This window comes from Lathyrus oleraceus, chromosome 3 (assembly GCF_024323335.1).
Source record: "Lathyrus oleraceus cultivar Zhongwan6 chromosome 3, CAAS_Psat_ZW6_1.0, whole genome shotgun sequence".
Taxonomy (NCBI): domain Eukaryota; kingdom Viridiplantae; phylum Streptophyta; class Magnoliopsida; order Fabales; family Fabaceae; genus Lathyrus; species Lathyrus oleraceus.
The window spans coordinates 146083897-146098793 of record NC_066581.1 but is presented as its reverse complement, the minus strand read 5'-3'; the positions used below and the strand labels follow the sequence as shown (position 1 = coordinate 146098793).

Sequence of the window (14897 nt, the reverse complement as noted above, 5' to 3'; positions counted from 1 at the left end):
GATACACGATAGTATTCATCTACACCTAATGAGGAGATTAGGATATTTTTGGCTTTCCAATCATAATTGTATTTCTTTTCATCATCATCGGTCCATTGTGCTTCGGGCTTTGGCACTAATTCATCATTCTCATTGGTCATGGTTATTTCAATTGGACCATTGAGAATAACGTTCCATATTTTTCTATCTATGGAATTTATGTGCACCCGCATACAGTCTTTCCAATAACTATAATTTTCACCATTGAAAACGGGAGCTCTATTATAAGCCCCTTTAGGTTCGTTAGCCATTTTCTATCAAAGTTATATTTTGAAGCACAGAGTTAACCGGAGCTCCTGATACCACTTGTTAGACTATGGCACGGATCTAGAAAGGGGGGGGGGGGGGGGGTTGAATAGATCCCAATTAAAATTTGAGTCGGCGCTACCAATTAAAAATTGGTTTTGAAAATTTGTTTTAAGTGCGGAAGCGGCCGAGGAAAATATAGTCTAAAACGAACTGTTATTGGAAAACCGGATATGCGTCAAGCCTATGGATTAGTGATAATGTAGAATACGAATCACTACACTAGTCACACTATCAATGATTTGTTTCACTTACTAGGATTCCTAGTTCCAATGATTCAAAGAGCAAACCAAACTAGATACACAACTAAGATAATTTTGGTTTAGGCAAATTATCAAACACTTGGTGTGCAAAAACACTCCAAGTGATATTTATGTTGAGTAAGTGATTCCAATTAGTCTAGTACAATATCCTATTGTACTTTGGATTCAAAAACAGAGTTTTAACTTCTTACTCAATTAATATCAAGGTTTGATAAAAGTGCTTATACAAAAATCACTTAATTTTTAAGCTAAAAACAAATATGCTGAAAAATAGAGAAGGCAAAGATTTGATGAGGCAGTTCCCCAGCCGTCCTCGCTTCGGGGTACGTCTGCCCTCAATTCTAAAACTAGAATTGAGATTGCTTTAATAGATATCACCTGTTGAGTTTAACCATTTATACAAGGATTGCAAAGCAAATATACAACAGAACTCTCAAGACGTTGAATGTTACTTCCACTCCTTGTTCCTTGATTCAAGGTGAATCAAGTCCTTCGATTGTTATTGATAGGCCTCCGATTCCAGCCCCTTTGTTGAATAACCCTCAGTTCTTCAAACCCTCGGCCCGGCTGATCTCAACTACAACAAATCGAACCCGAAATCTTCCCTTCAATATCACTGAATCCGCTACTAGATTGATGAAGACTTCCTCTTCTCAATCACCTTCGCTCAGCTGAAAATTGATGAAGAAATTCGTCCAAAAACCCCCAAAAACAAACCAGTCTTGGAGGACAAAACCCTAAAGGTTTTATTCAAGAAAAAACCTATCACAAGCTTCAACCCGAACCGGATTCCCCAATCTCGGCTTCGAACCTTATCACCTTTAACCAATCACAAAGCACTTCAAAAATGGTTGTGTGTAGTTGATGTGTTGTGAGATGTTGAAGATGAAGATGAAGAATCTTGGACACCTATTTCACTTTTTCTTGTTCTTTGAACACTTGAATCGAATTGTCAAAATGTTGGTTGATACAAGTAACTAAACTTCTATTTATAGTAACAAACCAACCAACCCACTTAACAGCTTTTCAAACAGAGTGGGAAATAGTTAAAAACAGAATTTGCGCACGAACGGTCGACCATAGCAGGTCTATGCATCGACGCATAGCCTGCAGTTTTGGATAGACTGAAAAACACAACAGTATGCGTCGACCATAGGTCGGCGTGCGCTGACCCGTGGTTCATGCGCTGACCCCAGCGGTCGACTCAAGCCTTTTATGCGCTGACCCGTGGGAAATGCACTAAGTTATGCGCTGACCCTTACGGTCGATTCAAACCCTGCAAATCTGCAAAAATTCATATTTTTGTGGTTTTCATGCATTTTGTCATGACCATATTTTATCCACAAATGTTGTATGAAATATAACAGTTTAGATGAGCATAGAAAAGGATATGATAGGTGATATGTTGCATTTGTTTTGTAGAGGTGGAATCGACAATGCCGATTCATCCATGGTGGTCATTTGTCATCATCGAAACCTATGATCGTATGTTGTATGACAGTTTGCCTTTACAGGAACTCCTTCTAATTGTATCTAATACAACTCTCGAATATTTTAGTTGGGTGAATAACTCCTTATTCCAATCCATCACATGGATCATTTCCAACTCTTGCTTCTAAACATATATAATCTTATTATAATTTTTTTAGTTAAGTTTGACCCATTGTTTTAACAATTGGATATTACAATTATCCCATCGCACCTTACTAATATAGAACATGCACCTCGCGTAGGCGAAACCTACATTATCCGATACTAGTCTTGATGAGTGCTAAAACTTGGAAAGCATAAACTTAATATTTAATTTGAGGGTATTTGCATTTATTCTGATCTCATCGGCTTATTTATCATATAAATCGTCTCTCACATGCATCAACATACATTCACATGCATCAACATACATACATAATGAAACAGTTATGGCCCCTAGCGCAATTGTTCTCCTAAGCCAATGAGAGAACCTAAGTTAACCTAATAACGATCTAAGCTTCTCCAAGCAAGACCTTCAAGGTTGTCCTCCTTTGATATTGAATTCTTCTCTTTCTTCATAACATTACATTACATAAAAGAAACTCGTTTTACATACGAGGGAGTGAGATGAGAAAAGAAGTTACATTAAGAGATTAAAAGAGAGGCACGACACGCAGGTCGTATTTTAAAACCCAAAACAAAATAAAGGAAAACTAAGGCCATAACCAATCACCACAAGACAATAATAATAAACACATTATTATTATTATTAATTTTAATTCTTTTAATTAATTAAAACCAAATCAAATTTCGGCGACCGATCACACTACGCAGAGTTAACCGGGGGTCCGCTGCCCGGTCAGCGGGAACGGGTTAACCAAAATGTGTTAACGGGTTACTTGCTGAAAATCTGCCTAGGAATTGAATTATGTTTTCGTGTTAACGGGTTAACCAAAATGTGTTAACGGGTTACTTGCTGAAAATCTGCCTAGGAATTGAATTATGTTTTCGTGTTAACGGGTTAACCAAAATGTGTTAACCGGTTACATGCTGAAAAATCTGCCCAGGAATTGAATTTTGTTTCGGGTTAACGGGTTAACCAAAATGTGTTAACCGGTTACATGCTGAAAAATCTGCCCAGGAATTGAATTCTGTTTCGGGTTAACGGGTTACCCCTGTTGAAAAAGGGAAAATTGAGGATTTGATACTTTAAAGCACAACTCTTGCGCAATCACAACTCTAATTGCATAACCTTTTTGACAACACAACCCTTGTGCCGTCATTAACCCTAATGCACCAATTTCAGACCGTCAAACACATCTCAATTGTTGATTCAGTATGATTGATCAACACGTCATTGCTTCACCATACTAATGTCGGATCAAGAAGCAAACGACCATTGATCGCTCAAAGGAAAACAATCATTAAGTGTTTGAATGAATGAAACAGAAACAGTATATCATATATACCGTATTTTGCATCAGGAATACTTATATCATATATATAACTTGATCGATCTCAATTTAATTACTCGTTTATTCTTTGATTCATTCTGTCTTTTAATCGTATTAATATAGAAAATAAACAGCTATCAGATGCATCGTTTCGTAAGTGGCTCTGATACCACTGAAGGAGAATGGCGATCCAAAATGCAGCGGAATTTAAAATTCTCCTTTAATGATCCTTACGAATGGACATGATCAGTGATATAATCGTTACCTCTTGTGGCGATCACGAACGTTGAACGATGACAACGCCTCTACTCAGTCCACACGAACGGATTCCTTCAATCTCAGTGCTAGCTGCTACGAATGAAGGCTTTGAGTGTGTGAGAGAGAGAAACGAAATTGCAAGTGTCACAATGCTCCTACACAAGGGTTCTATTTATAGAACCACTTGTATGGGCTGCAAGCTAAAAAGCCCACTCAAGTGTATATGACCCATATCTTATAATATGCCAAAATCACTTAAGCGCGTGGTACCTTACCATATTTCGTATTCTACTTAAGTACACCGTACCTTACGATGTTCTATAATTCACTTAAGGGCACCGTACATTACGGTATTCCTTAATTACTCTATCTCTCATCAATCCGTCCTTTGTGTGTGACCCTATAGGTTTTCGCGACATTGGCAATTATATTAAATCACGTATTTAACATAATAAATAGGGAGCGGTATCTATCAACACATCACTGCTACCCAAGACACGAAAATGTCATGTGATCTGACAAATCCTTCTGTGATAATAATTATGTGTATAATTACCCTTTTGCCCTTATCTCTATATTGAACACAAGGCATAGACCGTGTCATCCTTGTCCAGTTCAATATTGGGCCCATAGACATTTATCCTGTTACGCAGGATGGGCAAATTCCATCTAGGTCACTCATGTCCCTTAGCATGCTTCGTGGAGTACCCATCAACTGTCTTTATGGTCATCCAGTTACGGACAATGTTTGATCAGCAATAAGGCACTCGACTCTACATCTAGGGTCCGTAGTGGTTTCAGGTTGAAGGGTGGTATACACCATTATCACCATGAGAATAACTTATGACACTTTGCATAATATTCTATATAGTATTCTCATAGCAGGTCAATCCAGTATAAATATTACTCTTAATATTCATACCTATGTTTGAGACTTGATAACTCCTTATCCATGATCCATGAGATGTGATCATCAGTCTATAAACATAATAGTCTTCATGATTTAATATTATCCCACTTCACAATAAAGCTCAACTATGGATACTTTAAGAATAGTGTCCTTATGTTTAATGTGATCTCATGATTAAGTCACACTTGATACATTAAACGGACTATCTATTCCAGGGACTTTATTAAACAAACATAATAAAGAAAAAGCCTTTTATTATTAATAAACAATTCGATACAAGTACCAAAAGTATTGGCCTCTAGGGCTTACACCAACAGAAGCTCCTCCAAGGGAAGGCGTACTTGGAATAAACACTAAAGCGGCATCGACACAGATCTCCTTCCTAAGTCGATGTATATCGTTTGTGTTTTTCATCACATATACACAATCAAGAAAGAAAGCGTCAATGAAGATTCAAGGAGATAAAATACTAAAACAAGACCTTGAGGTGACTTACCAAAGAATTTCTTCCTTTCCTCATTTGATTTGGAATCCACCACCTAATAGTTCCGAATGCACCACTTAAATCGATTTTTGGACGCAACATCTGATGGAACAACCCCACCAACATAGACAAGTTCCTGGTAGAAGGCCACCAACTGACTCTTCAAGAATAGTTCCTCTTGAGACATGTCCTCTTCTTGGTAGGGATACATCTCTATTTCTATCAAGTAATGTTTTTTAGTCCAGTACTTGCGAAAGATATATGTGCACACAAGCGGATGACCAGACTCTAAGTGACATTGTTGGCATGATCCTTCTTATTAAGAGGAGTAATCAGGAAAAAGTGATCTTTGAAATATTTCACACTATTAAAGTACGTTTCAAAATATTTGTTGCTTTTCCTCAAAGAAATCAAACCAGAGTCATTCACTTAGTTGGCGTTGTTTTGAGTTTTAAAAAGGTAGAAGAATAATGTCAGATTCGACTTGTTTCCCTTATATTCACATCAATACTAGAAAAATTTGATGAACACCTAACTCACCGTTGTAATTGCAAATGGCCAATAAGCATATGATTCATTACACCAACTTCAAACTCGTTAAAGGGAAAATGGTACCCTATGAGAGAAAACAAGGATTTGTGGAAAAGGATCGCATACCTATCATATTGACTGCAAATCCTCTTATCCCCGTTAGGGGGAAGTTACTCGCAGGACCCACATCACTTACAACTTGGTTGAATCCCCTCACAAACAAAGATGGAAACAATCTCCAATATCTCTGAACCCACCCAGTTCACCCAAATATCCTTACCAGGCCTTTTGTAGCGAACAAATGCATGTACGACGTAGCAAGCAGACAAAGCTCAAATGCTCATCGTCCCAGAACCCATAAAAAGGAATAGAACAATGGCAAAATAAGAAACCAAAATGTTAGAACTCAAGAGAAAGAACAATCAAACATGCAAAGACGAAACCACTGAGCAAAGTTTTATGGACTTGATCCAACGCTCGTACGAGAACTTTTCCAAAAAAGGATGGTGAAGAAACATAAACACTTTTCTTTACATGTCAATAATAATCAAAAGAATAAAGCGTCACTTAGATAGCATTTTATACCCTATTCGAGCACCGCAAACCGTAAGATCACCCATACTACTAACGATTGAGATCTCCTCGAGAACAGTTCTAAAGAGTACTCTAAGGTAAGAGAGACATCATTATCGACCCGTGTAGGGCACTACAACATTTTAGACTTTAGGCAACGAAACAATAGGCAACGACTTAAAAACTGTTGTCTAAAAGAAAATAGGCCGCGTCTTTATAATCGTTGACAAGTTTTTAGATATTTGTTAAAAACTGTCTCTAATTTTCTTTAAGCTACGGTTTTGGAAGTGTAGGAGTATCATAACCGTTGCTTATTCTTTTCTAGCTACCGTTTCAAATCGTAGGTACTACAAAACTGTCGTTAATATATTCCTTATTTAATAATCTACGCTTTTAAATTGTTGCCTTTTCTATAGTCTACGGTTTTAAAGTTTTACTTTTAAATTTGAATTATATTCTTAATTAAATAATGCACAACATAGGATTCCAACCTTTATCTTTTAAGAGAAACATTATTACTGTATAAATATGAATTTAAATCTATCAATAAATTAAAAAATTCCTAAAATGGGAATCGAACTAAAGATTTTGAATTTACATTTTCTTAGTTTTTTTTTTCAATTTACATTTCTTAATTTTTTTCTCCCTCTTAGGTATTTATACTACAGATTAAGTTAAAAAATGAAATATTTTGATGAATCTCTACGTTAAAATTCTTAATAACCTTGTATAAGGGCGAATTTGTAATTAAGAAGGGAAATTGTTTGATTAATATTACATTTTTTTTTTATATTTATAGTGCATATTCATTAAATCTTTTACAAATCAATATTTATCAATTTATGTGTAAAGTAAAATTACTATTCAAAGCATATTGTATACTAGTGCATATAAATTTTTACTATCATATTTTTTCTATTAGTTTTTTTTTTAAAAAGAGTGTTACGTATTTAGTTAAAAAATTTAAAGCAATTACAATTTAAATGCATGATTTTGAGGAGATATATATTTTAGATTTTATAATTTATTATTTTAATTAAAATGAAAAAAATGTATATTAAAAATTTATTCTTAAATAAAAAATTAAAAAGAAGAAGAAAATTTATTCTAGATAAGTTGTAAAAACTCCACCATGAAAAATGAAAAACACCACTAAATGCTTAAAAATTAATTTCTTACCAATAAGCTAGTTGTAAAGAATATTTATAAGTGTCTAAGTTAATATATATTAAATAATTAAAGGGTATCATTGCTCCCAAATTAAAAATAACATTCAGAATAATAAAAAGGTAATTGTTAGCTTTCACACGTTCCTCACCCAGTTATCCTTATCTACTTCCCTAACTATTCACTCACTCGTCAGAGCCAATTGCCACTGTGTGTCGCCGTTCGATTCCGTCAGCCCCCATTTGATTTCGCTTTCCAGCGTTCGATTCCGTCAGCCGCCGTTAGATCCTGTTTGCCACAAGTTGATTTCATTTTCCACCGTTCGATTCCATTTTTGACAGTTCAATTTTGTTTTCATGGTTATCTTGATTTTCCTGTTGAATCTGAACCTGGAGTTCCAAGAAGGCCTCCTAGATATAGGTTTGTTCTTTTTACCAATTTACTTTCATTTAGGGTATGCTTAATTTCTGTTAGGTTTTTGAATTTTTCATTATCCCTTCTACTTAATCTTTTTAATACTTATGACTTGTCTGCTTGCTAATTAGTTTTCTGAAGTGGGTTTGGTTCATTGTAACTAGTAAAAGCACCATTGATTGTTCCACTACCAAGAATATCAGTGTTTTTGCGTTTGATAATTTTGGTGATGTTGTTTTTTTGAGTGAGTTTATATAGATGTTGTCATTACTTTTATGAAGCAATTTGGAAGACAAACTAAAAGTAATTAGGAACAAAGTGACTTTTGGTATAGTTTAGATTATCTTTTTTAAATTTGTAAATAAAGAAATTCAAACCTTTTTTTATTCGGTGACTTGCAATTATGTTTTATGAATCCTTTATTTTTTTGTTAAAAAATAAAATAAGATAGTTTCGAGTGTCTATTGTCGACCTTGCATGACTCCATGCCTTTGAGAGATTTTTGAATTTTTGAATTCGTCTACTTCAAGTAAAATATGTATTCAATCTTCGTATGTGTAACCAATTTCTTAGTTTCTCTTTCTTTGTATTCAATAGAAATATGTCGATTTGTACTTCTATGGCTTGATTAACATAGTTGTGTGCAGTTAGAGAATGTGTTCATTGAATGTGACTTTCTTCATTCATCATCCTTTCACCATAAATTTGTTCTATTGAAAAATTAGTATGTATTGTTTTTTTTTTATATAATCTAAGATATTTATTTGAATGTATATTTTTGGTTGGGATTTCTGATTTTCTAGATTACATTTTGTTGTATTTAATTTTTTCACAGGAGCAAGTGATTTAAAGGTTATAGTTTGAGCTTTGGAATCAGAAAGAGAATTGCATTTCAAATGTGCAGAAACAAAATTGGGAATGTGAGTGAACCTATCTAATAAATACTGGGGATGTAAATCTAATATGTTTGTCATACTTGCTTATATGTCTGACCTTAAAATCTCAAACTTATTATCTATTGTAGGTAATCGATGGTTGTTGTGTGACATGCTTGCAATGGAAGCTACTCGTGAATATATAAAATGAAAGTCATATTTTTCTTGTATTGTTTGTAATTTGAGTTTTCCTGTATAGAATAACTATTTGAGTAATGTTGCATTTTTCTTGACTATTTTAATTTGATGTATGTATATAACTAAATGACCATTATAATTGATAACTATTATTGTATATACCTTTGATGACTAAAGTTAGGTATACATTTCGATTGGAATCATTTACAAATAGTAGGCAAAATTTATGCTGGTGTTAGATAAAAGTAAAACGAATATTTTTTAGATTTCAACATATGGCAACGGTTTAACGTGTTGCTATACTAAATGTCATGGCCAGAGTTACACTTGGGTTGCTTAAAGTAAACGTGGCTTTTTATAGTTTCAGCTAAGGTTATGTTGTGTTGGTTAAAGAAAACCGTGGCTTAAAATTTGCTTTTAAACTGTAGCCTGTTCATAGTTCCAGCTACGGTTATGTTGTGTTGGTTAAAGAAAACCGTGGCTTAAAATTTTCATTTAAACCGTAGCCTATTTATGTTTAAGCAACGGTGTTTTGAATCCGTGGTTAGAAGTTAAAAATCCGCTCTCTAAAACAATAGGCAACGGCCGCTTATTCCACAGGTGAGAAAGCGTCGCCTAAAGACTTAGGCTACGGTTTTAATGGTTTTAGCTGCACTTTTCTGCCGTTGTCTAAAGCCAAAAATGTTGTAGTGGGGAGACGTGTCGGTCATTCCTAGCACCACGACACGTCTTACGGGGAAAGCATTTAATACATTTATTCTCAAGAACGACAACGTTTCTTCAAAGACCTCCATGTCTTTGAAAACCTTGGTCGTGTAGAAACATATATCGCAAACCCTCGTCTCGCAAAACGGAGACAAAGACTTATAGACAATTGTTCTGGACCGCCTGCACGGTCGAAAATACGAAAGTCCAATAATAATATGGAGAAATATATCTACTCTAGAAACACTTATACATTGTATAAATCTCATATGTAAGACCTAATTACTTTTTTTTTTTCAATTTACACCCATACATATACTTAACACATTGTTGTCATTTGTTCCAACAATAGGAGTATCTTGCTTCGTTAATATATAAATAATTGGTAATATGTAGAATCAGTTCTTTCAAAAAAAAATGGGTTCAATTTAGTTTGACAAGTTACAAGTTTAATCAATTAAGTGACTAGTTTCTTATTATTTGATTCAAATTGAATATTTAATCCTTCATACCAAGACAATTTTGCCTCACATCCGCCATTCTAAAACCTTTTGGACTGAAATTGAAGAAAAATGGAATAAAGGGAAAAAGATAAGAGAGAATTTTAGTTAACATTTTAAACATGGAATAATCAAGAGAAAGTAAAGAGGAAAAAGAAGAAGAAAAAAAAGCTATAGAAGCATCCGATTCTATAGAGTTATGGAGCAAACTTTTATTTTTGATACTTACTTGATGGTAAGATAGAAAGAAAGTGGCTTTGCACCTAATCCACACACAGAAAAGCAAAATTCCAAATGATCGAATTTGTTCCATTAGAATCTTAATAATGCTGTGTTTTGATTCTCCTAAAAAACACCTTTACTATGTTCATTGTTCAAGTTGCATAATTCATGTGCCACTAGCATCAAATATTTATGCTAGTAGCTGGTTTTATGCTTTCCTCTCGATTAATTTGGTGGGTGAAATGTGACCAAATTTTCAATTCTAAATTTTTTTTAGGACAATTTGCCATCATGTTGATTGGCAAGTACCGAATACACAAGCCATGCCCAACAAGCATGCAAATTCAGTGTTTTGTGCCAGCAATTGTTTTATCCTTCAAACAGAAACTCATGTCGCTGGAATTTTACGTCAATCGAAGACATGTCTGCATTCACAATAGAATCATTTTTATAAGAAATCATTACTAATAATTACAAACATTCATTTAGACACCCGTGAAAGTCAATAGTACACCCATGTCGTGCAATATGTAAACATACATTTATTTTTATATGTGAAATACAGAAGACACAAAAAGATCTGAATTATAAACTAGTATATTTTTATATGAATGAAACAAAAATGTTCATATATGAAACTGAGAAGAGTATACAGTAAAAAAAGGTTTTTACTAGTGATTGTGATGTTTTTATGTTGTTTCGTATAATGGAAAGAAAATTGGTACTATTAAGACAATTTCAGTATAGTTATTGTAATAATAACTACACTGTTATGAGACACAGCCAATAATTGTATAGTACATGTTTTTAAGACTTGATAGCAATAAAAGTGTTGGTTGTATCTCATAAAAGTTTCTCTGATATGTTCTGTCTTATCATAAAATTGATTAACTTTCACTCTTGTAGAAAATAACCATTTATTTAGGACATTCCTCCTTTCTTTTCTTTGTTGCTAAAAATGTTTTTTCAACGTTTAATAGTAATGCTGGAGTCGTCATGTTTTCTTTTCTTCTGGATAGAATTATTGTCATGTTAAAACCATTGACAGTTTTGTATAATTGAGTATTGCATTTGTGTCTGAAATAACAAGTATTTTTAAAAATATATTATTTGAATATTAACTAGTTGGAGACAGAAAAATATGTACACCTAACGTATTTCTAGAAAAATTACTCATAAAAGTAAATATGTCCACGTATAGCTTTTTTAGAAAATTACCTACAATGTATATAAGCTTTTACAAATGTTATTTATTGTTGATATTTGAGGTCTCCACAACAACTGATATTTGATCTTTATTAGAACAATAATCCAAAGTCATGCTAATCTTGGTGACGATTAAAGGAAAACATTCCATTCCCACTTTAACTACTACTACTTCCTTCCATTTTCACAATTTTATGCATTACTCTCTTCGTTCTAAATTATATTGTATTTAGGTGATTTTACAGTTTAAACAATATAATTAATTTTTTATAAAAAAAAGTTATTATATATAATTTTGCAAAGTTCTCATTTATTAGGAGCAAGAAATTAAGTATACAGGTGAAAAAACGAAAGAATTAGACTATTCGAAATTTAAATTTTGATACATTAAAAAAAATTAGATTAAGAAATGGGGTGAAAATTATTCTGGATGTGAAAAGTGTAGATGATAGAATCGTACGTTTAAAATTTAAAGTGGAAAAAGACACATTTAATGTTATTAATACTTATACTTCTCAAATTGAGTTAACAGAATAACTTAGGTATATTTTTAAGAGGATTTAGTATTAGGAAATAATTATCATAGAGAAAATAAAAGAAAAATCAACACAATGATATGATAGAGAAACTCTAAAATCGAAGAAAAATCACGGTCGTTGTCAAATGACAATCAAAGAATAACATTATAAAAAATTATTACAACACATAATTTACCATCAACCACCCCAGACCCCCGGTACACACACACCCACCCCCTCAAAAATAAATATTTAAGGACATCTCACAACACTTTAACACAAGAGTATAAGAGAATAAATAAAGTATAATACAAGTTTAAAGTGATTTTGACTGGTGCATTTTGTAATGAAGAACATTGAACTTCTTATTCCTTTACAAAATTAAGTAATATAAAACTTATTTAACATGTATGTTTTCAATCAACTCCAACAATCTTCACCTTGATTGAAAATAATGTATCACTTTCATTGTCTTCACTTACCATAAAAAATATAGTCACTTGAAGCTACATCACTTCAAAAAATTTCACATTGTCTTCATCGACAATCATAGTTCAAAAACTATCATACCTAAAGAAGAGTATATAATTGAAGGTAAACCACATCAAGAATTTCCACATGTCAAAAACCAAGTTGAAAACTTATGGTGCAACTTTCATGTTGGTAGGAAACTCTTCAACCATCGACATAATCTTACACCTTGTGTAACCGTTGTATAAACATATCTTTGACTTGAACTTTCCTCGGGTAAAAAATAATTATTACATCAATTTTCTCTAACCCAAACTGCACAACAGAAGCTCTGGCTGCAGCTCAATAATTTTTTCATAACACCACACTTTTTTTTTCTGATGTGGAAGATTAGACAAAGCGACAACCATGAAGCATACTAAAAACTCCAATACTCGGATCAAACAAAAAAGCTCTAATACCAGTTGAGTCATCATGAGAGGAAAACATATACATTGGGTCAAACACTCACATAAAGTTCAAAGACTCGCCAAAACGAGTGAGAGAGACACCATATATTCACCAAAAACTTTAAGGAAATAGGTGTATAGGTCCTCTCACTTATAAAGTGTTCAACCTCCACTTTTCCAAAGAATGTGAAACTAATAACTCACACTTGTTTCTCAATAATCTCTCTCTCTCAAGTGTGAGTACATTCATTATGCTCTGCCTCAAGTGGAAGCTCTTTCATCCACATACTTGAACTACCGTTGACAGACACCCTTACAACGTTATAAGTATTTCAACAAGACACGACGCCTGACCACCACCACGTTATAAAAACTTTCGATACAAAAAGCTGATATGTTACTCGAACCACCGACTCTGATACCAGTTGGTAGGAAATAACTAATATAGATAAAATAAAACAACAATCACAATAAAATGACATATTGTTGAAACTCCAAAATCGGAGAAAAAACCGTGACCGTTATCAAATGATAACCAAAGAATAACATATGTGAAAATTATTACAACACATAATTTACCCTCAACCATCCTAGATCTTTAGTACACTCACACCCTCTAAAATAAATATTTAAGTACATCTCACAATACTGTAACACAAGAGTATACGAGAATAAAGAAAATCAAATACAATCTTAAAGTGCTTTTGAATGGTGCATTTTGTAATGAAGAGCTTGAATCCTTTATATAGTCTTGCACTCCATCTTCCTTTACAAAACTAAGCAATGTGAGATTTCTTAAACATGTATATTTTTAATCAACCCCAACATTTAGAAGTCTTACTTCAGAATATATCCTAAGGAGAGATGAACATCTTTGATTTTTCGTCAACTTTGGATCTCACTATAACTAATACTTGATTTAGAAAAAGAGATGAACATTCACATATATGGACGGGGTAACATGTTGTCACATAGATTTATTTTTTATTAGGAAGATTTGCTTGAGGTTTAAAGTTATTCCAGAAGAGAGTTTGACTATCCAACATAGAGTATTGATTATGGACATGAGAATCAATAGGAGAGCAAAGAGAAGAAGTCACATAGGAGCACCATTGATCAAGTGATGACATTTGAAGGGCCAAAACAAGGAAGTTTTCAACACAAGTTCTTGGAGTGGGGGTTTGGACAATCACAAGGAACTGCAAATGATATGTGGAATAAGATGACTCAAAAAGTCAGAATAGTAAAAGAGACATTGAGAGAATCAAAAGGTTTTGGACCTAGGAGTAAAGAATCGTGATGGTAGAATGAACGTGTCCAGAGTAAAGTTAGAGTAAAAAAGGATTGTTTTATAGAATGTTAAAGATGTAAAAATGTCGAAACTTGGGAAAAGTATAAAAAAAGTTAAAAATGAGAGTAAGAAGGCGGTGAGTGAATCAAGAACCCAGGACTTTGATGAACTATACCAATCTTTAGGAATCAAGAAGGGAGACAAAACTATATATATGTTTGCTAATGAAAGAGAAAGAAAGAAAAGAGATTTGGATCAAGTGATGTGTGTTAAAGATGAAGAAGATAAAGTTTTGATTCACGAAAAGGATATAAAGGAAATGTGGAAGACTTGACGTCAAAGAAGAAGATTAAAACTTTAATTACTACAGTCGAATTCATAAACAATAGGTAAAATAATCGTTTAAAATGATGAGTAATGGTAAGGCGGTTTGACCAAACAACATACTTATTGGAGTGTGGAAAATTCTTGAAGATAGAGGTATTTAGTGACTCACCAAACTCTTTAACAAAATTACGAGATGAAAAAAAATATCAGATGAATGAAAAAGAAACTATATAATCTTAAGTCTATAAGAAGAAGGGGATATCCAA

General features: G+C 33.3%; 1 long non-coding RNA gene across 1 annotated transcript; it reads left to right on the top strand.

The window, feature by feature from the left end:
• The first annotated feature begins 7536 nt into the window (after positions 1–7536).
• LOC127125869 (uncharacterized) lies at positions 7537–9103 on the top strand. The gene is made up of 3 exons (XR_007804827.1): positions 7537–7875; positions 8705–8789; positions 8894–9103. It is a non-coding gene; the product is annotated as an uncharacterized LOC127125869 (long non-coding RNA).
• The last annotated feature ends 5794 nt before the right edge of the window (positions 9104–14897 follow it).